The 18,789-nt window shown below is 40.6% G+C and overlaps 1 protein-coding gene and 1 long non-coding RNA gene across 2 annotated transcripts in view; one reads left to right on the top strand and one right to left on the bottom strand.

Annotated features, from left to right (window-relative positions):
* Positions 1-18,789, top strand: part of LOC307159645 (chemerin-like receptor 1) — a 93,545-nt gene that overhangs the window by 44,483 nt on the left and 30,273 nt on the right. The gene's annotated exons all lie outside the window — the stretch shown is intronic.
* LOC307159662 lies at positions 1,615-6,779 on the bottom strand. The gene is made up of 5 exons (XR_013821425.1): positions 4,018-6,779; positions 3,733-3,859; positions 3,311-3,412; positions 2,404-2,574; positions 1,615-2,196 (listed from the first exon to the last, which is right to left on the bottom strand). It is a non-coding gene; the product is annotated as an uncharacterized lncRNA (long non-coding RNA).

Below are 18,789 nucleotides of genomic sequence, written 5' to 3'. Positions count from 1 at the left end.
AACAAAGAATGGCTGCACTGCTGGCGAACATCTTTCGAATCGGCTTTGTCCGCGACTCTGGAGGTATTGAAGTTAAGCTTTTCTTTGAGAAAAGAACAAAGAACGGCACTTAAGTTATTCTTAAAAAAAGGAAGATGTGTTCGTAGTTTTGCCGGCCAGATATGGCAAAAGTTGAATCTATCAACTAGCTCCGCTGTTGAAATCATCATCATTTGAAAGCTTATGGTCTTGAATCTCAATTTTGAAATTTGGGTCACTGTGACTCATTTTGTTGGATCAGGTCACATATGTTGAATTTTAGGGTAAAAATCATACCCTATATATATACGTACTGTCCTATCATAATAAAAGGCAAAAACGCCCCAAAAAATAAATCTTTAAACGGATTCTGGTTAAGCTAGATCCACACACAGAATAGAACAAGCATCTTTTATGACATCACATCAACATCTCTCATCATGTGGGTGGGGGACCGGATTCCGACAGATGGATTGTTTGGCGTCCGTTAGAAATTCTTGTATGATAGTCTCAGCATGCAGTACATCATAGAGAAGGATTTCTTTGTTCTGTAGGAAGGTACTGGCAACATCTGATCTTAATTATGTGGACCTCTGTGCTCGAATGGAGAAAGGGTCTCCTATTCTCCCTATAGTTCTTATTCGATCTACGTCATCAATGTTCGCGGCGGCCATGTTGTTGACATAGAAACCACGGCAACTGTCAGTCGGAGTCTTGTTGTATAAGAGTACATTTGTGAGTCAGCTCAAACTTTAGCATCCATCTTTTCACATGCAATAGAAAGTCACTCTGTGTGCATCTCACAACAGTTCATATATGAGCAATTTATAGATTTATCATGACCGAATATCCTAATTGAAGATAGTTAACTCCACATCAGCAACATAAATTCATCAACTAACCGACAATTCATAAATTCATCAATGCTAACAGACACAAGCTAATGTGCGTATTCATGTGGAAAGGGTTATTGATTTGGTTAGAAGGAAATATCAGATTTAGCAAAGTAGGGCCATGCCCATCGAACACATGGCAACAAAACCAGGCAAGTCACTGACATTGATTGATGAGATTGTTATCTCAGACAAGTTATTTGCTGTGCCTTGTCAAATTTGTCAGAGTCTGTGGTGCCACTGGAGTAGAAAATTACAAAATCTACCAGAACATGGCATATAAACCGGTCATGGTTGGTAAAAGTAATACCTGTGGTTAATTTGTCATTTCAGTGTAAAAAGGAACAAAGCCTGTAGTAGTAGTGCACACTAATGCAATAATTGACAAACTATGAAGTAAACTTCTGATCATTAGCAATGATATGACTTTTTCTGTCTAACAAAACATGCTCAGCTGAGCGTTTGACATTTTTTCCTATGATATAAATGAATTGACAACTGTTTAAATGAAAACTTTGGACGTTAATGATAAATTATATATTAAATGTTGGTATACTAACAGAATAGCAGCATAACAATACATTGTGTTTTTAGTGAATTTTTTTTGTAACCTAGGAGTTCAATCTAATCTAAAAGTACTGTGGAGTCCTGCAAATATTCCCATGTAGAAATAAATACAACATTAGCTGCAGTAGCTTTGTTTGAATTTGGAACTTCAAAGTTCAGATTTTAATGACATTTAATCCATTTTACAAAGTGTACACTGTTTTAGGTCTTGTAAATAATACACCAGTAATTCCTTTTGTTGTATAATTTAATCTTAATCTTTTCATTGTTAATAATAATTGTCAATAAACATCTGATTGTCAAAAAATATACATTCATGCTAATCAGTGTTTTTCATTGGCAAAAAGACTGAATGAAAGACCTGAGCTGTGTTGGCTAGGGTTAGATTTTATTACTTAGTCAGTTATTTTTATTACTTAGTTAGCTATTAGTTATTTTGTAACTTGCTGTCCCAACACTTCTGGAAGAATACAGTTTCACATCATTCCAAAAGTCCATATCAGGTACAATTCTTTCAATAAAAATGTCATTAGAGTTCCACACCACAAAGTCACAATACTCAGCATCCACAATGTGAAGCTGTGCCTGGACTTGGAATTGGAAGTAGTAAGCATGGCTCCTGTCCAGTGTAACATCATCCGCATCTTTAATGAGGCAGAATCCCTTGTCTCCAGCACACAGGCGTAGATTTCCTTCATCTTCTTTGCAGTGTTGGGCACTAAAATTCACAGTGAAAACAACATGAACATTTTTTTAATATTTTTGCTTATTTCACTAATTAAAACATTTAATATTATTTGCAGACTGTGTGGTTTCCCGATCTTGTCACTTAGTGTTGAGCCAGGCTGTGACAATAGTTAAGTGAAATTATGATTTAACATGTCAAACATCTTTTTAGCACGTTTTTAATGAATCGCCATATTACCTTTATCTCACAAATCCCAGTTCCATGACAGTCCCATCAGGCGAGGCTCCCATGTATGGCCACTTGGAATTCAGCCAGAGACCACTTTCCATACAGGAGAAGCCCTTGTGCTCCAGACCCATCAGCCTCTCATACTCTCCTCTGGCTTGTGCCTCATGTTTACATCCGTACCTGTAAAGCAGTACGTACCAGTACACAAAAACAATCAGCAAAAATGAAATGGTAATTTAATGTTTAGTGTTGACTGTTGAATCAGGAAACTTTGGAGTGGGTTATTATTTTAGGCAACATTATTACAATTCAGTGGTTTATATACTGTATGTACCATTATCCTAACCCCTATACATAACCCTACCCCTGCCAAACCCTTGCCTAACAAGCCTATGCCTTATGTTTACCCTTGTGGTAGTCTTACCCAAAATCTCACCTCCGTCTTATCCTAATTCAATCCCTAAATACCTTGTCGCAACTGTGGTGAACTTGTGTGCCTCTGGGTAGCATATGGCCTTAATCAAGCTCTTGGATGGATTCAGAGGATTAGTTTTAAGAACTTGTTCAGCATAGAGGCAGTTATGCGTCTTATAGCTCTTTGTCGAAACCAGATCCTGGGTGCACCCTGGCTTTGAGTTGCCTTCTCTACAGCCTGGACCTGAGAGGGGGTTAACTCTTCTAGCTGGAAATCCTGGCATAGCTCTCCAAGCTCTTTGGGGGGTAGCTGCAGAGTCTCTGGTGTTCTGTATTCAAGAACAGTTTTAGGCAGCAAACAAGATTTGGGGACAAATTTATGGTAATTCTCCCTAGCCATCAGTGCAGCACTCCTTGGACAGTTTCTGCTTAAGGACTCAAAAAACCTAGCATTAGTTTCTGACCCTTTCCTCACTCTTGGACATTGAAGTGGGTTCACAACCTTAGGTTGTTCAGTTGATTTCCCAGCGATGGCATCATCCAGTTTTTGTTTTTTGGATTTTGCTGAGGAGAAGCCTATAAGAGCTACAGGAGCAGCAGTAATCTGGAAAAAATTAAAAGCATGAAGAACATAAAGTACTGCCCTATCACTGGAAATGACAAAAAATAACTGACAATTTTTAACACAGACTTCTGTGGTCCATAACATGGAAGATTAAGATTCAAGATATGACATTGCAACTGCAATTTGTGTTGTTTGTATTAGTCTAAGACAAACCATATGAATTGTGGTTGCAGTGTTAGATCATACTTTCCCTGTGTTACCTGCACAAGCGTGTTTTAGGAATTGACAGTCACTGTCATTTCCCTAAGTAAAGTAGGGTACAAAACAAAAGAAATGTTATGTACAGTACATTTGAATACCTTTTTTACATGTGATGGCATCAGCCATTTGCACTTTTCCGTTGTGCAGGAGGCTGTATCTCGCATCTTAACACCAGCTTCAATGGAAAAAAGAACTGCCCCTACATGTGAACAGGACTCTGACAATCTGAGAAAAGAATAGAATAGACATTTCTTAATTAACCACAACATTGTATTTTGCATGGTTAATCTATGGGTGTGCACTGGCGATATGTTTAAAACAATAAATAGAACATCAAGACTAACAGCTAACAGTTATACAAAATACAGGTGAAAATAACTTACCCTGCCATGCAATTGCAATGAGCTGTAATGACTTCTCCGCTTTCTTTCGCAATGATCCACGTCTTTAGCGGTGTTTCGGCAGACCTTTGAGAGTGGTTAACCTAATAACGTAAAGTAAACAGCCGTAAAAGTAACGTCGAGAAGCGCTGCAGCGTTGAATGGTTGTTAGGGTTAACGTTACGAATTAATTCTCACCCCTTTCCACTTGGTTGCTGCCTATCAAGTTAATGTTAAACGAATGGCTTTTCTGAGTTACGTGACATTGTTACGAGCTGTTTTATTGACGTCTTTCTGCAGTTGTTCTCTCGCACCACATCAAAGAGCGACTTTACTGAGTCGAGACTTTGCTGAGCTGAAGCTGAGACTTTGTGTCATATCAAAAGTAACTAAGTTACGAGTTTGCGAGCACAGGGACCTGGTGCTCCGGCACCTCGCCCGTCTGGGCCTTCAGGTCAACTGGGAAAAGAACAAACTCTCCCACGTGCAGAGGATCTCTTTTTTCGGTATGGAAATCGACTCGGTCGCCATGTACGCGCAGCTTATGAGCGAGCGCATGCAGTCACTGCTGAATTGCCTGAGTCAATTCGAGGGCAAGAGTGTGGTCCCCTGGGGCATATGGCATCAGCAGCGGCAGTCACGCCACTCGGACTGCTTCATATGAGACCCGCTTCAGCACTGGCTTCGCGATCGAGTGCCGGGATGGGCATGGCAACAGAGCACAGAAGTGCCCTTAGAACGAGTGCCCAGGCATGTTGTTGTATCAACAGATGCCTTAGCCACGGGTTGGAGTGATATGTGCAATGGACATGCAGCCGTGGGCTCCTGGACAGGACCCCAGCGCCTTTGGCATGTCAATTGCCTTGAGTTGCTGGCAGTACGCTTAGCTCTGCACCGTTTTCGGACATTGCTAAAGGGCAAGCACGTACTAGTCCGTTCAGACAACACGGCGACAGTAGCATACATCAACCGTCAGGGTGGTCTACGCTCCCGCCGTATGTCGCAACTCGCCCGCCATCTCTTGTTATAGTCACAAGTGTCTGAGGTCGCTTCGTGCCATTTACATTCCGGGCGAGCTCAATCATGTAGCTGATGAGCTCTCACGACAACGCTCATGTTCCGGGGAATGGAGACTCCATCTCCAGACGGTTCAGCTGATTTGGGAACAGTTCGGCAACGCACAGGTAGATATGTCCCGATCTGTGGAACCTGCATGTGTGGGTTCTGGATGGGACACGGACCTCAGGTGGTGGCTACCATCACTTCAGCTAGACCCTTGTCCATGAGACACGCCTACGCTCTGATGTGGAACCTCTTCGTCACCTGGCGTTCTTCTCGTCGAGAAGATCCCAGAAAATGCCCGATCGGGTCTGTGCTCTCCTTCCTCCAAGAAGGGCTGGAACGAAGGCTGTCTCCTTCCACCCTTAAGGTTTATGTGGCTGCTATTTCTGCACACCACAACCTTGTGGAGTCAAAAATGGTTGGACAGCATAACCTAGTCGTCAGGTTCCTTATAGGGGCGAGGAGGTTAAATCCTCCTTGCCCCCTACTCAAGCCCTCTTGGGGCCTCGCAGTGTTACTATCTGCGCTGCAGAGAGCTCCCTTCGAGCCATTGTAAATCAGTAGAGCTTAAGTACCTTTCTATGAAGGTGGTGCTCCTGGTTGCTTTGGCCTCCATCAAGAAGGTAGGGGACCTCGCCCTCACATGATCTTGAGACCCCGGCCTGGATATGTGCCCAAGGTTCCCACCACTCCTTTTAGGGATCAGGTGGTGAACCTGCAAGTGCTGCCCCTGGAGGAGGCAGACCCAGCCTTGGCACTGCTCTGTCCAGTACGCGCCCTTCACGCTTACTTAGGCAGAACGCAGTGTTTCAGGACCTCAGACCAGCTCTTTGTCTGTGTTACGTCCCTGTGCTTGTGCGTGGCTGTATCTCTCTATCTCTCTCTATCTCTCTCTCTGATATATTCTTAGGTGCGCTCCACCTCTAGTATGCTGTTGGCTTGGGGAGCTGTCAGTTTTTATCAAATGCCGTGACATCACTTCCCCTGCGGCCAATCAAGTTTCCCGCCAGCAGCAATAAAAGACGCGGAACAGAACACGAGGAAGCAACATTTTTTCTGCCGCTCTGTTTTTTTTGTTGCTTTGTACGCTTATTCTTTTTGTTACTGTCGTAACCCTGTTTATTTTTGCTGCCATCTCGTTTTTTGAATAATGTTTTTTTTTTTCCTGTACATTCTCTTTCTGCCTTTTGATGGCGTTGTTCGACCCAGAGTAAAAAGTGGACAGGTTATAAGTCACGTGACTTACATAATACAACACCTAGGTAACTCGATGTATATATACCCCAGGTAAGAAAGTGAACGCCACCCTCTGTATGTTTTGTGTTTGTTAGTCAGAGTAATTTAGTTAGGGCGTTGACGCAGAAGAGTTGATGTCTTTTCTTTTCTTTCTTTTATTATTTAGATTAGAGATTTAATTACAAGTTAGAATGAGTTTTGTTTTGTTCTTTTCTTTTCTTTTCTTTGGCTCCACTAATTGCGTCCCTTTTTTTTCTCTTGGGTTATTTATCTGATATTTTTTTTGATCTGTAAATATTTGCTTTCCTTTTTTTTCCTTGCTTATATTCACCATTATTATTATTACTATTTGTTGTATAATAATTTCATTTCTGTATAATAAATTATTTTTCTTTCACACTAATTTGTTGTGTTGTCTCTTGCCACCCTAATCACACTAAATTTTATCACAACCTCAATGTTACCTCATAGGAGTTCGTAACAGTCTATTAGAGGGCAGCAGAAGGGAAAGGCTCTCTCCAAGCAGAGGTTGTCTCACTGGATAGTGGACGCTATTGTCTTGGCATACCAGGTTCAAGGCCTGCCATGCCCCCTAGGGATAAAGGCACACTCCAGCATGAGTCAAACAAAAATCAGCGAGTCATGCATTGAATCAATGCCATTGGTCTCTATTAAGTGAAGCATCAGCTTCAGCGTTACCCATGCGACAAATTGCTGGTCAGCTGAGCCTTGAAAAGTGGAGCTCAAAGTTAAAAATAATTAACACCTTGTTTCATTACTATCTTGTGTAGCCCTGGGCTCCTCCAGCACTGTTGATGTCGACACCTGAGTGCAACTTTCCCTTGGCAAGTCCACCTTGCCACCCCTGGGGTTGAAACTTCCACCCTGCGGGCTAGGTTACATAAACCAACAATAGTCAATCTTACCTGATGGCCCCGATAGGCCATGTGATGTGTTGGGACCACTGAAAGGCCGGGTAATGTGTTGGGCCCCAATAGGCTGTGTGATGTTTTGGGCCTGATCGGCAAAGAAACAGAAAAGGCTGTGATCGGCCAGTATACCTCTATAAGGTTGGAAAAAATGATACAAGTTATTATTTATAGAACCCCCAAAATGAAAATAAACCAGAAGGCATGACTCATAAGTAAAAAAAAAAAGATACTCAAAATACAAATAAGGAAGATTGACAAATAAGCCTTGGTTAAAGGATACTATGTGAACATCGTCGTGCGATACCTAGTGAAGAGATAAAGCTTAATACAAGAGAGCCCTGCAGAAGAGGAAAGGGGCGCAAAAAGCACAAGTGAAATGCTTATGACCAGGGCTGTAGTTGTTTTTTTTTTAAAATAATAATAATATGCATAACGCTGGTGCTACGAGGCTGTGGAAAAAATATCACAGGCCACTCAATTGAAGCACAAGTATAAAACAATAGGTTACTGTTCGTAACCCCGGTTCTCTCTGCCCTTCTCATATGGATCTCGAGCACAAGATGAAAGAAAACATGTTACCATTTCTGAAAACAAACAAAGTAGAGCAGTTCATCACTTAAACAGGTAATTGACAAAGGACATTAATGTTCCACAGGGAACACAAAATCTAAATTTTAACAAGAAATGTTTTCAGACAAACATTTCCTTTATGTGCCAATATGGCAGACTGTAGGAACATAACACCTCTTGCTTAATGCTGGGTACACACCACAAGATAATCGGCCTGATTTTGGGCCGATTTGTCCCCTTCCGACAATCCTAGATAATGTCCCGATTATCTTGATGGTTCTACAGATTATTTTATCAGATTTTCCCTTGGTGTGAGGTGTGTTAAGAGTGACTGAATCTGCTCGGAAGAACATCGGAGCCGCCCCCATCGCGAATCGTAAATATTCAACATGTTGTGTAGGAGCCAAAATGTGTTGTTCTCATTTTTGACCATTGAGTGGTGCTGTGATATCAGTGTGTATATAGGTATAGCCTTCCTTATGTTGTAGATAGGTGTGTTGACCCGGAAAGGCAAAAAAGGTTTTGACCGCAATAGCGAAAGCGGTAAACAAATGTCAACTTCTCTCTAATACAAAGAAAAAGCTAAATTGGACATTATGCACGTTGGTGTTGTGGATTCAATAAAAGTGTATGGTGATGCAATGGAAGAATGGTCTTCTCTTTTCTTATGGAGGAAGTAGACTATGTAAGGTAGCCTAACATCAAAACGCAAGAAAGTGAGTCAACCTAATTACTCTGGGACCAAACAACTCAGTAGCTTGAAGTATTAGATTTAGCTCCTACGTGTTGAATATTTATGATCAGAAATCCTGATGTGTGGGGGGAACCCTGAGGACAAACACACACACGCTCTGGAGATTATTATGTGAAACGAAACAATATCCAATCAGAGAGCAAACTGAGAGAAGACAGAAGCATAACAAACGGCGCAGCACAAAGTTAAATGGATTTGGACAGCAGAGATGAAGGATCAGCAAGTCGATTTGTGGCAACAGCATGAGTGTTTATATAACTTACCAACATACCAAATAGCAACAGAATAGATTTGTGCGTGTGTGTGTGTGTATCTTGTTTGACCTACATTATGATGACCCATATTTATTCAAATTTAAAAATGCAGAAAGTTTTTTGTGTTGGGCAGGTTAGGGAAAGGAGCTAGAAAATGTAATTAGCTCAGTATAAAAACCATTACGCCTAATATGGGATGTCCACATTAGGATAGGTGTACTAGTACATGTGTATGTGTGACACAGAGAGAGAGAGACCGAAAATTAACCATGGGTTTATTATAGGCGTATTGAAGATTTGTATACCCAAAGAAATACTGTAGTTCATTTTTTTTTTTTTTTTACAAGATGGCTCTGGTTGAAAACTTGTTTGGTGTGCTGTCTTTGTCACATCATGGCACCATGGCACTATAGGAGCAAAACAGTTAAATCTAGGATTTTCTGTCCTCTCTTTTTTTATTTTTATTTTATTTTAAGATTATAAAAATCTTTTAGTGTGTGTGTGTCCCCAGCATAACATTGTCAATATTTTTCGTTTACATAGCCCAAAATAACTAATCGCAATAATATCTTGGAGTCCTGAACGTGGACAAGTACCCGATGAGTGGGACGCTAATATTTAATGAAATGGGTGGAAAATATTTACCTTGTCATTTGTGGTTGCGGGTCTGTAATCAAAAAGCACTGGCGGACTGCGGGTGAAATATGCTATATTCTGTACTGGATGATGGGCAGTTGCTTTCAAATGCTCCCCTGCATATTTGTGTTTACACTCTAAAGAGCATCAAATGTTTGCATTTACAACGCAGTATTGCAGTGTTGAGCGTAGCCAATCACAGACATGTCTGTTGGTGCATGAATGCAATGGCCAATCGGAGGTATTTTAATCAAGATCAAAATGGTTCGCCGCTTGTTATAACCACTCCACTCATTACGAATTCACTCATTATAACCAACAAAGTGTAGAACATGTAAGAGATTCATGGTGCAGTCCAGTTAGGTTAAACAATAACAGGTGTTCCCCTTCAAAAGGGAACTCGCATTGCGTCGATGACGCTATGGGGGAACGCCCTCCACGTGAACTATTTTCCCATATTTTTGTTCTGTAAGGGTGCACTTTGCTCGCTTTTTGTATCCATTCACAATTTTAATAAATGTTATGTTTTCTAGCTGCAATTTTGGGTGCAGTTCGGGGTGCAGTCTTTATGTTAAACTGGTTTGGCTCGAGTATAGCTCGAGTATGAAATTAAATTAGTGATGCTGTCGGATAACGGGTGCGGGGCAGGAGCAGGGGCAGGGCAGGGGCGTGTTTACCAAACAGGACCCGTTCAGGACTCTGATCTGTTTTGGTTGAGCACTTGAAAATACTTCATTTTCCTAAGATCACATGAAAAGTCTAAAGTTGAATTATTTAACATTGAATTATTATGATAAAATCTGTGATGATTTCGTAATTTTAGTTAAGAATCGTATGCACCCACTGCAAGAAAAAATAAAACTGCAGCCTAGTATATTGCTTGAACCAGAGAAATGTTTGGATTAGCATATGCTTACTTCAAATTTCTTTAGAGTATTTAAATATATATATATATATATATATATATATATATATATATACACTGCTCAAAAAAATTAAAGGAACACTTTGAAAACACATCAGATCTCAATGGGGAAAAATGTCATGCTGGATATCTATACTAATATGCACTGGGTAATGTGTTATGAACGAAAGGATGCCACATCGTTTGATGGAAATGAAAATGATCAACCTACAGAGGATTGAATTCAAAGACACCCCGGAAATCTAAGTGAAAAAATGATGCAGCAGGCTTGTCAATTTTGCTGAAATTTCATTGCAGCAACTCAAAATGGTACTCAGTAGTTTGTATGGCCCCCACGTGCTTGTATGCATGCCTGACAACATCGGGGCATGCTCCTAATGAGACGACGGATGGTGTCCTGGGGTATTTCCTCCCAGATCTGGACCAGCGCATCACTGAGCTCCTGGACAGTCTGAGGTGCAACCAGGTGATGTCAGATGGACCGAAACACAGTGTCCCAGAGGTGTTCTATTGGATGTAGGTCATGTGAGCGTGGTGGCCCTTCAATGGTATCATTCCTTCATCCTCCAGAAACTGCCTGCATGCTCTCGCCACATGAGGCCGGCCATTGTTGTGCACCAGGAGGAACCCAGGACCCACTGCACCAGCATAGGGTCTGAAAATGGATCCAAGGATTTCATCCCGATACCTAATGGCAGTCAGGGTGCCATTGTCTAGCCTGCAGAGGTCTGTGCGTCCCTCCATGGATATGCCTCCCCAGACCATCACTGACCCACCACCAAACCGGTCATGCTGAACGATGTTACAGGTAGCATAACATTCTCCACGGCTTCTCCAGACCCTTTCCTGTCTGTCACGTGCTCAGGGTGAACCTGCTCTCATTTGTGAAAACCACAGGGCACCAGTGGCGGACCTGCCAATTCTGGTGTTCAGTGGGAAAGGCCAATCGAGCTCCCTGGTGCTGGGCAGTGAGCACAGGGCCCACTAGAGCAGGGGTTCCCAAACTTTTCCATTCCAGGACCCACCTAGACAAGAATAATCTATCTCAAGACCCACCAAAATATAAAATAATTTTAAAGCATGAATGTGGGGTGGGAGGCGTTAGTTCTCTTTGGAGCAGTTTTTTTCTTGTTATAGTATGAATGACAAGTTTAATTGCAATACAAACTTTTGGCACATTATCAAAAATTGAGAGCCTAACAGCCTAATGGCTGTTGAAATAATGTGAATACTGAGTAGTTTTTGTCTGCTGCCTCAGCTTATTTACCAGACACGGCAGAACAAATTTAAAGAAATGAAAAAAGATTAAGTAAGCTTAATCATAACCAAAGGTTTGATATGGCAAAAATCAGAATATAAAAAATATAATAGACTAATAATTTTATTTGACAGTAGACCCATGACCTAGAATTTCAATAGTAATATTTATGCTGCGAGTGTTGTTAAACTCATTGCGTTGTTCAGCGCAGAAAACACTTTCGTGCTCGTGTGTGTACATGTGAAATACTTTTTATATATATATATATATAAAAAGTATTTCACATGTACACACACGAGCACGAAAGTGTTTTCTGCGCTGAACAACGCAATGAGTTTAACAACACTCGCAGCATAAATATTATAGGCTATATTTTTTGCGTTGTAGCAAAATGCATGCAAGGGAACGCAAACAACGCACTCTTACAACGACCATATCTCTGAAAGACAACAGTGCTGTGTTGAACAGACGACAGAGAAATCAGTGCGATTTGTTTCATGAAGCGCGCGCTTGCGACATGTTGTGTTAACAATTTCAGCGTCTCAGAGCGGCGCGGTTCATTAAGCGGTTCTGTGCGCATTATTAACAAGAAGAAACTCGTTTACTCCAATCACTGCTCTGCATTCTGCATGAGATCGCATTACACCGGATAATTCAAATGTCACGAAAGGCTGATTCAGGTCTCCGCTGCGTTTCCCAAAAGCATCGGGAGCTAAGCTGATCGTAGAGACCATAAGTGGCAACGGTTTTACGATCTACTAAAGGCATACGACGCTTTTGGGAAACGCAGCGCCTTTCGTGACATTTGAATTCTCCTGTGTAATGCGAACTCACAGCGATTTCTATTTAACGTTGGTATCGTGCAAAATGTTTGTGTGTGTGTGTCATTCATGAAACGTAAATTTAGCTGCAGCCAATAGTGACTGCGCGACCCACCTCTTCCCAATCTGCGACCCACAAATGGGTCGCGACCCACAGTTTGAAAACCCCTGCACTAGAGGACGTCGGGCCCTCAGACCACCCTCATGAAGTCTGTTTCTGATTGTTTGGTCAGAGACATTCACACCAGTGGCCTGCTGGAGGTCATTTTGTAGGGCCTTGGCAGTGCTCATCATGTTCCTCCTCGCACAAAGGAGCAGATACCGGTCCTGCTGATGGATTAAGGACCTTCTACGGCCCTGTCCAGCTCTCCTAGAGTAGCTGTCTGTCTTCCTGGAATCTCCTCCATGCTCTTGAGACTGTGCTGGGAGACACAGCAAACCTTCTGGCAATGGCACGTATTGATGAGCCATCCTGAAGGAGCTGGACTGCCTGCGCAACCTCTGTAGGGTCCAGGTATCGCCTCATGCTACCAGTAGTGACACTGAGCCTAGCCAAATGCAAAACTGGTGAAAAACAGTCTGAAAAGATGAGTAGGGAAAAAATGTCAGTGGCCTCCACCTGTAAAACCATTCCTGTTTTGGGGGTTGTCTCACTGTTGCCCATCTAGTGCACCTGCTGTTAATGTCATTAACACTAAAGCTGCTGAAACTGATTACCAACCCCCTTTGTTACTTAACTGACCAGGGGTGCGTTCTCCGATAACGTTGTCTCTTAGCGCGCTCCGAAGACTCAAAAGGTACACCTTAACTACATATACCTTTCCTACATGTGTTCTCCGAACTATACCTTAGGATGTTGCTTAAGGTAAACCTTCTTAAGTTCGACCTTAGCAGGTGCTGTCCATGGTGGAGGTGCGGAATAGGTTGAAATCGATGCCTCGATGATCGATTGTGCGCTCTTTCCTTCACAGCGGTATAGGTAAAGTATTGAGAAAACAATGTTCTTTATAAAGAAGCGTTTTAGAAATAGTAGGCTACAAACTGCATTTATCGGGGCTCATTGAAATATGTACATGCAGAAATAAATATGAGTATGTGTAAATAATTTAGCAAGTGTGCAATCCCAAACCCTCACGGCCATAAGTGTGTTAATGTTCTCCACAACGTATGCTGATTATCCACCAGCCATGTAGTTGACATACACTAACTGGCTCCGCGGACGGCGCCGTCTTTGATTTAAAATAAGTACTCGCTGTCTCGCTGCCATAGCTATAAAGTTTGTGTAAACTCATCTTTCTTTATATAGACTCCTACGCCTTTTCTGTCAAATGGTTCGCCAGCTGATGTGCCTTAGGATAGTAATTAAAAAAGCTAACAACCATTAGTGTATGGAAACTTTATGAAAACACTTCCATACACTGGGTGTAGGCTATAACAACTTAAGTATTTTATGTGTAAAATTTTAAAGTAAAGTAAAAATGTAATTTTAATACTAAATCAGATTTTATATTAAATGTTCATATACAATTTTCTATGTGTAATTAAACTGCGATGTAAAAAAGCTTTTTGCGTAGTGGTGGCCACTAGCGGTATGAACCGTCAGCAGCGATAAGGTATAGCTCTAAGAGGCTCCAGACCAACCTTACGAACGTATGACTTACAGAAGGTAGGCTATACTTAACTAAGAAGGTTTCGGAAACCACGTATTAACGATAAGGTACTTCTTAAGGTACAACTTAAGAACGACGTAGCGTTAAGGTAGTTTCGGAGAACGCACCCCAGATCAATATCCCAGGAGTTTAACTGACTTTATGCTATTCTCTGAATAAAAAGTGTTCCCTTAATTTTTTTGAGCAGTGTATATGTATGAAGAGTTCAGATGCAAAAGCCTCTAAGTGCCATCTGAAAATTTCTTCTAGAATGATCATTTAAGCTTGTATATTTAAATTCAGTAATTTCACTTAAATGGCAATAAAAATTACCTATTTCATTTTTCATTTCATAATTTTCATTATTCATATAAATAACCAAAATCTGGTGTTGTGAGCATTAGCAAGAGTACACCTGTTTCATTCATAATCATAGCCAGAGGGCGCCCTCTCACAGAATGCCCATAATTGAGACTCAAGTCATAAAACCTATGGCATTCTAGGAATTCTCTAATTCACTGTAGCAGGATATAAATAAAATAAACGTGTGTCTGATGATTAAAAGAGATTAGGCTAGGTAAAGGCTAGTATTTCGTTTTTTAGTTTTTAGTTTTTGCATTTCTCTCAGTTACTCAGAGACTATTTGGACTGGACCAACCAAATTTGTATATATTAAACTTGCATCTGTCTGCTACCATACCATTTAAAGATGATTATATATGACATATCATTCACAGTATTTATTTGAATGGAAGAAGTCAGATGTTGCAACTGACCCCGACCCAGGGGACGGTTGCAACACAACCCAGGGACGGTTGCAACACGTTAAAAATACCTTAAATTTCATTAATTAACTTAAGCTTTTTGTCTCAATGAGCATAGAATTCTGAAGATATTAACTGTTTTAGGCCTACTATAATATTATAGTATTATTTATTTAAATAATATTATTGTAGCCTAAAATTAATTTATTTAGTCATATTTATCAAATAACAGTTATTGAGTTTTGTTTGTTTATGTGTAGAACATAGGCCTACATAGATTCAGTGTGCAGGTGTTACAGATGCTATTCAATCTCTCCATATTTCAGTGTCAGACAGGAAGAATTGAGCAATTTGCAATGTAACAAACTTTTATTAAACATGCAATTTATAACTTGTTGCAACCGTCCCCATCTTATGCCTGCTAGACACACTGACTTTGACACATGCTAACCATGTCACTTAGAAGTCAACAAAACAATAATTCAAACTAAGTAAGTTGATTCATTCATACAAAATGTCAGGACAGTATGACAAAAAATATATCTCATGAAAAAAAATTACTTTCATACCTCCAAAACAAGTTTTGTTCAATAAATGTCTACTGTCTTCTTGGTGGGGGGAGGGTCTAACTGTGCATGTTCAGTATGAGTGTCATCCTATTTTTTACAGTCTATGGTGTCATCACTCTAGCTTGTTTGACATGTTTGACAAATGACATGTTGCAACCATCCCCATGTTGCAACTGTCCCCGGTCTCCCCTATATTGGCTCATAGTGCACTATAGGGGACAGGGAATGATTCAGACAGAGTAAATGAAGTCTAGTTTCACGTTAGTGTCATGCGAACTGCCGCAGCGCGCACACAGTCTGCTCCAGTCCAGAGACACTAATGCATAACACAAAAATTCTGCACAGAATGCTATATTTTATATGCGATATGGAGGAGATGAGGAGAAACGGATAGAGATTTGGAGGAAACTGCAGCTTTACCGAGTTCAGCAGCTCTGGCCGAGCTGTAATATAAACAAAATGCTATTGGCTATTTAAAAAAGGGGAGGAGCTGATCGATATGTCCCGCCTTGTTTTCGTGAATCATTGGAAATTTCTTCAATACACTGAATAATGCTGCACGTTTCAAGGCACTTCAGTGGGTCTTTAAAGGGGACATATCATGCTAAATGCACTTTTTTAGCCCTTAAATGCATTTTGTTGTATATTTGGAGTGTTTAGAAGTACAGAAAAGATGAAATTATTCTCTTCAGGTGCTTCGTTGATATCTTTATATTCTGTTTTGGTCATATTTTTCAACCTGTTCCGATTTTTCTGTTATCTATGACGTTTTTTGAACTATCACGTCACAGTATTTGCAGCGGAACTGCCAAATAAGGACATTGACTTCCGGCCCAACACTTCGAGCAATCCGCCATTATTATTTCTCGCTGCAATTTTGTAGTCCAAGCTAAAGGGTGCAGAAGTTATGAGAGGGTAAGTTAAAATGTTCGGTTGTTGGATGTAGTAACCCACACGCTTCATTACACCGTCTAATGTAGATGAACTGCCGCGCTTGTGGCGCATGTTTGACTGAAAGAACGAGCAGAGAGAGAGACTCGGTCGCGCGCGCGCTCACTCTCTCTCTTCAGAGCCAGGCGAAAGTGTAAACAAGACATCACCGTCTCCAAACTAGACGCTGTCTTGCTCTCTCTCCCTCGCACATATTAATCAAAATAAATCGACATGGTGGTAAAAGGTCGGAAGACCAAAGTTTCATGTGTAAATACAGTAACACACCATTGCGATACATCCATATGAAGACGTTGTTCTGCAGGTTCGTCGTCTTCATTTTCATCTCGCTCCTGCTCCGACTCTGGCTCGAACATGTAAGGCTGGCTGGACAAGTCTTCCGTTGTTGACATTTTGTTAATAACGTGTGAATAAAAAGTTTCTGTGCCGCTAGATAATCCTATCTCTGCTATCAGACTACAAAAATGGCCGAACGGGGTGGAGTTGAACCGAGTGTATCCTGGAGAGGGGGCGGGGAATGAAGTGTCTCAATATTATTTAAAGAGACCGCACCAAAACGAGTTGCTGTCAGAAGCACATCAGAAAAGGGGTAAAAAAGGGGCCCGTGGAGCTATAATAATGAGGAATTCAGACCCAAGCATTGCAGTTCCGCTTTATATAGACTACAAATGTATGATTTATATGTAAAAAGGAACGATTTAAAAGCATGATATGTCTCCTTTAACTCGACGGAATGATAGGCTGACATGGACTTAAAATCACCGCTGTAGCATTTTACGTTTTTCATTGTTAAAATTATTAACATTTTTACACTAAAGTAGGACAATCAAATGACTGCTAACATTTCCTGTGTTAATTACATAATCACAATAATATAGCGTGCATCTCGAAAGGGACATAGTTTACACATGTTCACAGAAGCTTAATTTTGAATAAAAATATGTAGTTAATTTATTATAAGAAAGTTATTTCCCAGACTGGGAAGGGAACATCAGCATCATCAATTGTGAACGTAAAAGAGAAAGTTCAATACTTATATACTCTAAGTGTGTCAAGCTGTGATTGACCAGGGGCCCGTTCTTCGTACGTTGCTTATTACATCCGAGATCAAATGACACATCCAAGATGATATCATCGTGCGAATCATGATCTGGCTAACTCGGTTCTTCGAACACACTTGCCGGATATGATTAGTATAGCTGGATTGAGTTATCTGAGATAATTGCGCGTTCATGCGCTGGTTAAAAGGGGATATGTATCGATAGTAGAAACATTGATCAGCAACGCTGCTATTGGCTGCTCAGCGTGGCCAAAGAGCGCGCTCAGTTTTTCTCCTCAGCAGAGCAAGATCTAATAGTCGAAGTTTATTCGGAATTTTAATGTTTAATCAAAACGCCAGGGAACACCTCAAAGTCTGCAAAAGCCAGGAGAGAGGGCTGGCAAAAAGTAGCAGACAATTTAAATCCGTTAGAAGTGGCCATGTTAGATGTTTTTATCACTTAATAGCCTATATTTTTGTATTTTAATAATTGCATAATTACTTTGTGCATTGTAATGTCAGTCACCACACTAGAACATGGGAACAAATAAGAGTGAAGTACAAAAATATTCTACATAATGGTAATTTTTAGTTATATTATAGTCTCTTTTATAAAAGGCACTGTTAAATAAATGGTTGTCTGTTTATAAAAGCAACCAAGAAAAAGGCTGAGAAAAAAATAGAAAAGATCTTAGTAGCCTACACTGTAAAATAATTTTTGCTGCGTTAAATTAAGGCTGTAGTCATTTCAACTGTTAAATCTTGAGTAATGATGAATTGCTTTGACTTGTGAAAGTGAAAACTGATAAACTTATGTTAATGTAAAAATATTTTGCCATGAGTTATTGATCACATTTTTCCCCAGTGTAGTTCATTGTAATGACATTGTGTTTTCCTCTTTTGTGCACTTTTACATAATACACCAACACTTGTATCTGTTCCCAAGAAAGTGGTGGCTGAAATATGTGCAATAAGTGGACATTTTATAACTTAAATTCCAAAGGAGAGAATGTATAAGACTTTGTAATGTCCATTTGTTTCCATTGCACTGGACAGTGAATAAACCCTCTCAGATAACTGTCATATGGAGGAACTAGCCTACCTGCAAGTGCATAAATAACTTTACTTTATACTTGTATGCTTTATGGCTGCAATATAAGTTGCAGGATTCCACATCTACAGAAAGGCCTACAGAAGAGTCTGCACACACAGAGGACACATAGGCCTACAGGTGGGCAGTGTATAGCCAACTTTTTCTTTTTATTTGTTGCATGAGGCATGTGTCTAATATCTCTTGTTGCAGGCACTTGACCACTGGCTTTTCTTTACAAAGAACAACTGAAATAAAACTCAAG

Source organism: Squalius cephalus (assembly GCF_949319135.1).
Source record: "Squalius cephalus genome assembly, chromosome: 5".
In the NCBI taxonomy this organism is placed as follows: domain Eukaryota; kingdom Metazoa; phylum Chordata; class Actinopteri; order Cypriniformes; family Leuciscidae; genus Squalius; species Squalius cephalus.
The sequence above is the reverse complement of the archived record's forward strand: the minus strand, read 5'-3'. Positions and strand labels throughout refer to the sequence as shown.